Genomic DNA, 11,544 nt, shown 5'->3' on the forward strand with positions numbered 1-11,544 from the left:
CTGCAATGCTTCCCAGGGTACCCAGGGCTGGGAGGCACCTCTCCACCGCCTGCCCTTTGCCTGAGGGAGCCTTGTCTGTGCCTGCCAGGGGTCAGCTCCCCAACTCCACTGGCCACACGCACTCGCTGCTGGGCCTGCCGTCACTGCAGGGTAGCAATAGGCCCACTCTGCCCTCAAGCCCTCTGAGCATCTGTCTGGAGCGTCCAGTCCCTGGTCCCCTGGGCATTGGCAGGATTCACAGATTCACTATTTCCAAAGGAACAGTTAACATCCTCTGCCCCAGCTTACCAGCTCCAGCTCAGATCACTGCTCCACTTAACACATAGCACTGTCCTAGGCTCACAGTGAAATCACACCTCAGTTCAACGAAGCCAAGAGTCGCGTGAAAGTGTTGGAAACAAATGGTTACATATATCAAAGTCACAACATACGTTCTAGAGCCGAGACTGAACTAACAAGATATTCTCCTGTCTAACCAAGTACAGCTCACCCGAAATCCTTGCAGCACTTCACAGCCAGGCAGGCTCGGACCCTTCTTTCATGAGACATGCATACTGTCAGTTTGTCTCCAAGGGCAAGGATCCAGTATGTCTCTGCACACCAAGAGAGATCAGACCAATCCTTTGTCTTTATGCTTAAACACGACAGATGGACACAAACACACAGCCCCCTGCTGTTAGTTTCTTCCTGTAGATTTCCCTTTTTTGTGGATTTTGCACTCTAATTTTGCACCTGGCTCAGTGCGCAAAGAGACATCCTATGTCAGGCTCACAATACACAGATGGCCAGACAGGGAGGGAACCTCAGTTGCCTCCTGTCTGAAAGGAGCATCTGAGGTACATCACCTCCCGTGACCTGCCTTGACTCCAAGACCTTAAGGGCACCATTGTCAGTCTGGAGACACAGCTCCTTACATAGTATCTGTACAGAGGTCTTGCTCCCATTATGGTGACCATTGGGCTACTGGCCCTTGATACAGACCTCACATGCCCCCTTTGGTGAACTATTCTGTAGACCACTGGTTCTCAACCAGGGGTACATGTACTCCTGGTGATATGCAGAGGTCTTCCAGGGGATACATCAACTCATCCAGATATTTACCTAGTTTTAAAACAGGCTACACAAAAAGCACGAGCGAAGTCAGTAGAAACTAAAATTTCAGATAGTGACTTGTTTACACTGCTCTATATCCTATACACTGAAATGGAAGTACAATATTTATATTTCCATTGATTTATTTTATTATACGGTAACAATGAGAACGTCAGCCATTTTTCAGTAATAAAGACAGGATTCAGAGTAGCAGCCGTGTTAGCCTGTATTCGCAAAAAGAAAAGGAGGACTTGTGGCACTTTAGAGACTAACCAAATATTATTTGAGCATAAGCTTTTGTGGGCTACAGCTCACTTCATAGGATGCATAAAAGTGGAAAATGCAGTGAGGATGTTTTTATACACACAGATCATGAAAAAATGGGGGTTTATCACTTCAAAAGGTTTTCTCTGCTCCCACCCCCCACGTCTGTTCCTCAGACGTTCTTGTTAAACCCTGGATTTGTGCTGGAAATGGCCCACCTTGATTATCATACACAATGTAAGGAGAGTGATCACTTTAGATAAGCTATTGCCAGCAGGAGAGTGGGGTTGGGGGAGAGAAAACCTTTTGAAGTGATAAACACCCATTTTTTCATGATCTATGTGTATAAAAACATCCTCAGTGCATTTTCCACCTTTATGCATCCGATGAAGTGAGCTGTAGCCTATGAAAGCTTATGCTCAAATAAATTGGTTAGTCTCTAAGGTGCCAAAAGTCCTCCTTTTCTTTTCTCAGTAATAATGTCTGTAATGCTTCTGTATTTTTTATGTCTGATTTTGTAAGAGAGTAGTTTTTAACTGGAATTTCACTTTTTAAGTAAGGTAACAAATCAGACTCCTGAAAGAGGTACAGTCATCTGGAAAGGTTTAAAATGACTGATGTAAAGATCAGACCCAGCGGATTCCTGTAAAACCTTCTGTGCTGCCTGCCAGTTGGCACCAAGGGGTCCCTGGGTCACATACGTCTTTCCCCCAAACTTCATCTCTGGGCAGGCTCAGCTCCTCTCTCCTGGAAGGAGGGAACTGGAGCCAAGGCCATGCAGTAGTGCTGTCTGCAGTGTCTTGAGAGAGTGCGCGCCAACCTCAGGGCAGACGGCTGGGAACCAGGACACAAATCCAAACTGGTTGAGAATTCTAGACATAGATTTCACCAACCAAACATGCAGGGTAACCTCCCCCGGCATCCTAACAGCCTAGCCATGCAGTCCCCTTGGGTACTCCGATCTGTCTCGCAACCCAGGTGAGCCTGCCTTTGTGAGACGGATGGTCTCTTGCACTCAGAATCACAACAGTATTCAGGTTACTCCCAGTCCCACAGGTTCAGGCACCCCAGGTGAACTGCACCTTAGATGTCACACCAAAGGCAGCGCATGTAGCCAGTCTTATTCTATGATAATTTATTAAAAAGGAAATAAGATTTATTTACAAGGCTAAAGCGGGTGAACATACATACACAACTAAGCTACAAAGTTTCAAAAAGGTAACAGAAGCATCTATAGCAGTGATGCTCCGAGCTCAGTGGTTCAGGAGCCAAATTAGTGATCAACCTTACCCAAAGAGACACAGTAGCGTGAATTCATTGTTTCATTTACTATAGTACTTCTCCTATTTAAACAGAAGGGCAGGGGAAATATTTAGATTTTTATATAAATGCTCGCAGCAAATAACTTAGTGGCTAATAACATAGTAAAAGCATCCTGACTGGTTAACAATGAAATCAGTGTTTTAATATCATGTGCTACAAAGAGCGGCAGGAGACACATTAAAGAGTCACTTGCAGCTCGTGAGCCGCAGTCTGTGTATCACTGGTCCATTATAAACTCTGTCCTTTAGGGCTAACCCAGGCTAAGCAGCTGGGGAACTCTTGCTTATGCCTAGAAAACCTTGCCCCCCAGCATCAACGAGCTACATTCAGTTCCTTCTTGTATCCCACCTCCTCCCTTGTGCTCTGAGCTGCTGGAGATCAGCACTTCACACTCCTAAATGCCTCAATTCACTCTCCTGTCTGGTGATTTACACAGTCACAGAGGCTCCCAAAACAAATGCTCCAATATTACCTTACAATGTGGGATACAGAGGTCAGAAGAAATGAGATTAATGCTGCAGCAGCTCACAAGCATTCAATAAAGGCTGAACGCAGTCTTATAATGCTAATACCTATTTTAACACACAGGTGAGCCAGCCTGATCTGTGGGGGAATGTCAGGGCAGTGAAAGTGGAGGCTAGTGCCTTGGCTCAGTTAGCTCTGTCCAGCTGAGGTAGGTTGGAAAGGCTGGATTAGAGCCATTCCGCTGGCGGAAAAAGAGATGGCACGGGTGGGGGGACAAGATGTGCAAATAGCATTTCTGGTTTTCACCTGCATCCACAGTGCTCTGCCCAGTCATGCGCAGAGCATTCCCCGATATTCTGGAATTGCTCAGATGTGATCTTGTAAAGAGATTAGTCTGGCTTTTCCGGGACTAATTCCACAGTACTCTCCTTATGAGCCCCCTACCACGGCAGCCTCCTGTGCCTGTGTAAATGCATCGGGTTTGGTGCAGATCCAGTGTCCCTCACTGGTGCATCGCAAGCTGCTGACCACACTCAGATCGTTCAGATACGCGCAGTCTCCTCCTCCTCTTATCACAAACCTGCAAGACAGAAGCCAGGGAGCTGGTGTCAGGTCGGAGTTGGACATTTCCCATCAGTCACAGGCAGGGAGAGACGCTCTCGCACAGTGCAGGGAGCTGCTGCACTCACAGCCCCTCATGATTCTCCTTCCTGCACCTGCCACAGGCCCCAGCTAGAAAGGGGGCAGCGGGGCAGCAAGGCCAGGAAAGGTTCTAAGATCAACTGACCTCCATGGAGCATTTATGCCAGGTGGGTATTAACCCAGTTCCTACTCTCTCCCCCGCTCCCCCCCACCCCGGCCCAGCTGGGTCTGGATGGGCCCCTGCAGGCCCAACTCACCCAAACTGCCCTGGGCGCAGGTTCCAGGTGACTCTCAGCGTGGCGAGGAGCAGGAGTAATGCCGCACAGAAGAGCTGGGTCCAGGGCTCCATGGACAGTTTACATCAGTTCTCAGGCCAGAGGCCTGTCAGGACAGGCTGTATTGCAGGGGGCGGCTGGAGTGAAATGCCAGCAGCACAAACCCAGCGGCCATGGGGTGACCCCAGCCACTCACACAGAGCTTCCCGTGAGAGCTGGAGGCCAGCGCTTCCCACCTGGGAACAGGGTGGGATCCAGGCCCACAGGCAAATCCTCCCCCATGGTCCCATCCTAGCTACTCACAGCTGTCATGTGCTGGGCTGGGAGGAGGCCCAGCACTACTCTTTGGGCAGGCCGGGATCTCCCTGCCCTCAGGCCACCAGCCTCTGGCTCGGGGTGAGATCTGTCCCAGAGAAGGGAGAGCCCAGCTCACAGCCACCTGAGCAGATGGCTGTGGGTGGCTCCCCCACCAGCATCACCCCAGACGAGCTCTGAGGGGATGGCAATGATGCACCCAGAGCCTTCTGCTGGGGGAGGCGCCCACAGGGTGGCAGATTTCAGGGTTCACACCCCAGTGAGATGCCTGTTTACCCAGTTCCGGTAAATTGGCGTCACATTAGCTATCCTCCAGTCATCGGGTACAGAAGCGGATTTAAATGGTAGGTTACAGACTACAGTGAGTAGTCCTGCCATTTCACATTTGAGTTCCTGGGACTGGTGACTTGTTACTGTTTAGTTCCTCAATTTGTTCCAAAACCTCCTCTAATGACACCTCCATCTGGGACAGTTCCTCAGATTTGTCACCTAAAAAGGACGGCTCAGGTTTGGGAATCTCCCTCACATGCTCAGCCGTGAAGACTGCTGCAAAGAATTCATTTCGTTTCTCTGCAACGGCATGGTGCCAGCTGCGGTGTGGACAGACCCCAAACAGGCCGGCTAACAGATGGGCTCCTGAGGCAATCACAAAGACAGACTGCTGCCGACACCAGGGCATCCTTGCTGGAATATGTGAAAATATCTGGCTGGGATCAAACAACAAGTCATCAACTGACTTGTTTTCTAAGCCTCCTCTGGGCACATTTTCCAGCTTCCCATCAATCGCAAAGGGCTCTTTTAAAAATGCCATTCAGCTGTAAGTACATAAGACTGGCAACACTGGGTCAGACCAATGGTCCATCTAGCCCAGTGTCCTGTCCTCCGATACTGGCCAGCGGTAGGTGCTTCCGAGGGAATGAACAGAACAGGTTCAGTATCGATTGATCCATCCCATTCACACCCAGCTTCTGGCAGTCAGATGTTTATGGACACTCAGAGCATGGGCACGATTTGTGGTTTCTCGTTCCCTGCTCAGCAGCCCAACCCCCTGCCAGAGGCGGTGCCATGATGATAAAACCCCCTTAAACGCCATCAGCCCCTCCACCCCCCAGGGCTTCAGAGACCTGATCTGTGACGGACCCCACCCACCGGGCACCACCCATCTGTGACAGGCACCCAGCTGGGGTTAACAGGAGGAAAAAACCCTCCCTCCCCACACATACCTCCTGCAATCAAGAGCAAGTCGAGAATCCTAACAGGAGTGGGGAGTTGGTGTGCAGGGGGAGAGAAACAGGATGGACTGAATAAAATCAAGGCAATTAAATCACCAAGTCCAACGCCACAATTGAAATGATCAATTTTAATCAACTTTTCCATTTATACTTCAGTAATTTTCTAAGGCCAAGTGCCCACTCAGTGGGCGATAGAACCATTAAAACTTCATGTCCAAAACTTCCCCCACGGGGGTGGGGGGGGAATTGTGCGAGTGGCCCTTTCCTTCCCCCTTTTTCATTGGGAACACAGGCAGGGGGAAGATTCCCATGGCAGCTGGGGTTAAGTCCCAAGTGTTCTTCTGCCTTTGTTTCCCAAGTGATAGTCCCAGTGGATAGTCCAGTGGAAAAGGTCTCAGAGCGAATCTCAATTTTCCCTGGCAGAGCATTCTTCTGCAGAGTCCAGCCCCATCACTACATGCTCACAGAAATACCAAGTCCCCCGTCTCCAGACAGACAGAACACACACTAGCCTGCTGGCTCATATGAGGACACCCACCTCACTTTAGTGTAACACACTGACAGGATTTGATAGCATCACCAAAAATAAGTTTATTAAGAAAGAACAGAGATTTAAATTGTGCTAAACATGGACAATAGAGAAGAAAATTGCTACAAATAAAACAAAATAAAGCATGCTTTATAGTGCCTGGAACTGAACAAGTCACAAACAAGGCTTCAGGCAATTTCTCTCCAAAAAGCTGTACTTAGAGTCCTCAACCCATGTGGCTGGGGGATCCACCTTTCACAAGAGCATGGGCCTCTTTGTCCCTTAAATGTTGAACAATGAAGCTGTCACCTTTTTTCTATTTTAAAGTACAGAAAACATTTGAAATCTATTCTTTGAAAACTAACCAAGGTAAAGTTCCTCTGCCCTGCTGCTGCGTCTTTAGGCTACGGGCGCCAAGACCCTTCTTTGTCCTCTGGTCACTTTGCTTTTCTGATTGGCTTGATCACTTTGTTTACCTTTAGATGTGAATGTACTTTTATTAGCCTTTGCTTGTAGTCAGGTGATGTTATTTTCTCATCCACCTGTTCGCTTGATCCAGGCAGGCAGGTAAATCCACCTTCCTTTGTCTGGGGCAGGCTTGTTTATCAACTACCTCCACAACAACACATTTCCAGCACACACAAAACTCTTCATACAGAACATGTACATTCAGCAAGCAATGACCAGCATGTCACCAGTTTTTATAAAGCACCTTAGAAGACAATGTTTGGATAAACATTTGACAACAGTGCTTTGGGTGTGGTGAATTTGTCAGACCTGCTAGGATTTACTGTGACATGACATAGTGTGCAACATGACTCACAGATTGGGCATCCTGACTTGAACGTAGGGGGTGGGGGCAAAGAGGGGAGCTGAGCAAGTGCCCATGTACTCACAGATTGCACCACGAGGCAGCCAGATGAGGAGGCAGATTGAGGTTCCACCACCTTCTTCCCTCCAGCATTTCCTACCTTTGGGAGTTGTGGCCCTAGGCACCAGCACTGAAAGCAGGGAGCCAGGCAGGTCTTAGGAAAGGCCAACCCCCAGGCAGATGGCCTGGAGATGGACTGGGACTGAGAATCCAGAGTGGGGGAAAGTCTCCACTGAAGAAGCACTGAGGAGCAGCAGCTTGGGTAGGAGCCATCCTGTTGTCTGATCCCAGCTTCTGGCGGTCAGAGATTTAAGGACACCAAGAGCATGGGGTTGAGTCCCTGACCAACTTGGTTTATAGCCAATGATGGACCTGTCCTCCATGAACTTGTCTAATTCTTATTATTTGAACCAATTATGCTTTTGGCCTTAACAATCTCCCCTGGCGATGAGTTCCAAAGATTGACTGTGCAGTGTGTGAAAGAAGTATTTCCTTATGTTAGTTTTAAACCTGCTGCCTATTAATTTCACTGAGTAACACCTGGTTTGTTTGTTAGATTAAGGGGTAAATAACCCTTCCTTAGTAATTTTCTCCATACAAGTCATAGTTTTATAGACCTCTATCATATCTCCCCTCAGTTGTCTCTTTTCTAAAATGAACAGTCCCAGTCTTATGGAAACTGTTCCATACCCCTAATTATTTTGGTTTCCTCTTCTCTGTATTCGTTCCAATTCTTTTCTTTTTCTTGTCTTTTTTTTTTTTTTTTTTTTTTTGAGATGACGGTGACCAGAACTGCATGCAGTATTCAAGGTGTGGGCATACCATTGATTTATATAGTGGAATTATCTATCCCTTTCCTAATGGTGCCTAATATTCTGTTAAATTTTGTGACTTGCACTACACTTTGAGCAGAAATTGTCAGAGAACTAGCCACAAGGACTCCAAGATCTCTTTCTTGAGTGGTAACAGCTAATTTAGATCCCATTGTTTTGAATATTTTTTGTATTTTTGTATGTTTTCCCCAAAACCACCTCTATTGACCCCTCAATCTGGGACAGGTCCTCAGATTTGTCACGTAAAAAGAATGGCTGATGTGTGGGAATCTCCCACACCTTTGCAGTGTTGACCTGAATTTTATGGGCTAATGTGTTTACCGCTCAGCACTGATCTGATCAGAAGATACTTTAGGTTCTTGTCCCAGTTCAGGCTACAGGGATAGAGAACACAGAGAGTTCAATATTCTGGGAGGACCTTCCGGGTGTGTGGCAAGGACACTTATACTGAGGACAATACCAACTTGTTAAGATCTTTATTAAAATAAAAGAAAGAAGCATAAATGCTACAAAACACAGAGTCACAAAGAAGTAATACAATTCTATGAGCCCTGGTGGTAACATTTCTATTCTAAAAGACTACTAAAGCTAGCATATTCACACCCTTCCCTGAAGACCTGGTAGTAGGAGACAGAGGATCAGTCTTGTCTCTGGCATGTCCGAGGAACTAATGGTCCAGGCTTCCCAAATTGGTAGGGATTAGGTTCAAGTGTTGAGTGGCTAGGATATATTGTGAAACTGAGGTGATAGCTTGATAGAAGATAGGAAAATGTGACCCCTTTGTATGGTTGTTTGCCATCTTATAGGGTCTCGGTACTGCCCACTGTCAGAATCTAGGCCCAACCTACCATGCCTAAATCTTATTTCCTCAACCCCATAAATCTTCAGGTACACTTACTCTACAGGTTAACATGTTATGCCATATACTCATATGTATTAGTATCGATTATCTCATTCCCGAAACCATTACCCCTGGCCTAACTCATGACTTCCATGTTCTGCAGTGTGCCTTGCAGTTACCGGTCTGCTCCAGACTTAAGGTTAGCAGATTCAAGTTTTTTGTTCAGTTCCCCAAAGCTAAGGGGGGCAACTGGTATGCCATTTATCTATGCCAAAGTTTACAAACACTTATACTAACTTACTCTAGCTAATCGTACAGGATACAGGCCTGAAGATTACTTGCATTACAGCCAACTATTATGAATAACCATGAATAACCCTTATGAATAGCATAAACTGGAATTCCACATAAACAAACCCCAGAAAATACTATGATTAATTAATAATAGGATATGATAACAAAATAATATGAATCAAACCAAAAGAAAACATATTACGCAATATGGCAAGCTAGCAAACTGACCTTATGGGCTACAGCAATGAAAACCCATGCAAAGAATATATTTTGCTTCTCTGCAATGGCCTTGTCTTCTGAAAGTGCTCCTTTGGCACCTCGGTTACCTTGTGGCCTCACCGATTGTTTGGAAGTCTTCCTGCTTCTGATGTACTTAAAAAAAATTCTGCCAGGGAGGAGTGGGGAGCCCAGTCTCTCAGTCCTTCTCCCCCCACCCCGCCCCCACCCCACTGCCTCTCTTAAGTTGATGGAAGCATTCCTGGTAAGGATGCGCATGACTGACAGAAGGAGAGTTGTGTGGATGTGAATAGTTTGACTTACGTTTGTAGTGCAGACATGCCCTCAGTCTCTGAGGACCTTGAACTGCTTTCACCAAATGCCCACGCATGCCACCACCCCACAAGACAGGTAATCATAGATGCTGCATTCAGAGCAATAATTTTTACTTCAGCAGGATTTTGTTGTTGTTGTTTGTTAGTTTGTTTGTTTTGCAGGGGGGTGCTTATTGGCCTACATTTAGAGAATTAATGATATGGATGGTGGGATGAATTGCACGCTCAGCAAGTTTGTGGATGACACTAAGATTGCGGGAGAGGTAGATATGCTGGAGAGTAGGGATAAGGTCCAGAGTGACCTAGACAAATTGGAGGATTGGGCCAAAAGAAATCTGATGAGGTTCAACATGGACAAGTGCAGAGTCCTGCACTTAGGATGAAGAATCCCATGCACTGCTACAGACTGGGGACCGACTGGCTAAGCGGCAGTTCTGCAGAAAAGGACCTGGGAATTACAGTGAACGAGAAGCTGGATATGAGTCAACAGTGTGCCCTTGTTGCCAAGAAGGCTAACGGTATATTGGGCTGCATTCGTAGGAGCATTGCCAGCAGATCAAGGGAAGTGATCACTCCCCTCTATTTGGCATTAGTGAGGCCACTTCTGGAGTATTGCGTCCAGTTTTGGGCCCCCCACTACAGAAAGGATGTGAAGAAATTGGAGGGCAACAAAAATGATTAGGGGGCTGGGGCACATGACTTATGAGGAGAGGCTGGGGAACCTGGGGTTATTTAGTCTGCAGAAAAGAAGAGTGAGGAGGAGGATTTGATAGCAGCCTTCAACTACCTGAAGGGGGGTTCCAAAGAGGATGGAGCTAGGTTGTTCTGAGTGGTGGCAGATGACAGAACAAGGAGCAATGTCTCAAGTTGCAGTGGGGGAGGTCTAGGTTGGATATTAGGAAAAACTATTCACTAGGAGGGTGGTGAAGCACTGGAATGGGATACCTAGGGACGTGGTGGAATCTCCATCCTTAGAGATTTTTAAGGCCTGGCTTGACAAAGCCTTGTCTGGGATGATTTAGTTGGGGTTGGTCCTGCTTTAAGCAGGGGATTGGATTAGATGACCTCCTGAGGTCTCTTCCAACCCTAATCTTCTACGATTCTATGAATGTTTGTTAGGTATATCTGGCTCTCGTTTTCCATCTCTAAACTCCCTCGCAAAGCTCCCTGATTTGCTAGCTCCTCTGGTAGTTAGGAGCTGCCTTTTAAAATTTCTGAGTTAGTCCTGCCCCTTCATGAAGGCCTTCAAAAATCACAGCTGGGAAATTAAAGGGAAACAAGCCAATAGAACTTTTTGTAGGCTTCATTTACATTAAGTAAATGTCAGGCTTTAAAGCAGCTGAGAAGATCTTCAGTAACCAGAACATATGGGAAAATGTCCAAAAAATTGAAGCATAGTTCTTTTGAGGAACTAAAATGGCACAAATGTCCATGAACTAATGTATGAAATTAAAGAGTTACAGCTTCACTTTCAGTAACATTTTATAAGTCATCTCTCCCTCTCTCACACTCTCTCTTTCCTTCTCTCTTTACTTTCATTCTATCCATTTTTGCTCATAATCTTTTTTAGCTTTTGTTACCCACCCTGGTTTATTTCTGACTTCTCCATTCTCCTCTAGTCACTGTTAACTGATTATTTTTCTCTCATAGTCTCCATTCTGTCCCCCAATTTTACCCCTTCCCCATTTGCTCCCCCTGGGTGTTTCCCCTCTCAAGAATGTTTTCCTTTCACTCTATCCATTTCTGTTTTTCACCCTTTTTCTAGGACTCTCCCTTTATTCTTGCTTCCTCTGCTCCCTCTGGTTAAACCCACTCTGTCCCTGCTTCTTCCAGTGTTCATTCCCTCTGAATCACCTGGCATTGGCCACTGCCGTAAGACAGGATACTGGGCTAGATGGACCTTTGGTCTGACCCAGTCTGGCCATTCTTATGTTCTTAATTCTCAGAAAATCATGAGATTGACACACCGCTCACCCCCCCCCCCCCAAAAAAAGAGATTTTTAAAGAAGATTCTATA

This window comes from Eretmochelys imbricata, chromosome 17, assembly GCF_965152235.1.
Source record: "Eretmochelys imbricata isolate rEreImb1 chromosome 17, rEreImb1.hap1, whole genome shotgun sequence".
Classification (NCBI taxonomy): domain Eukaryota; kingdom Metazoa; phylum Chordata; order Testudines; family Cheloniidae; genus Eretmochelys; species Eretmochelys imbricata.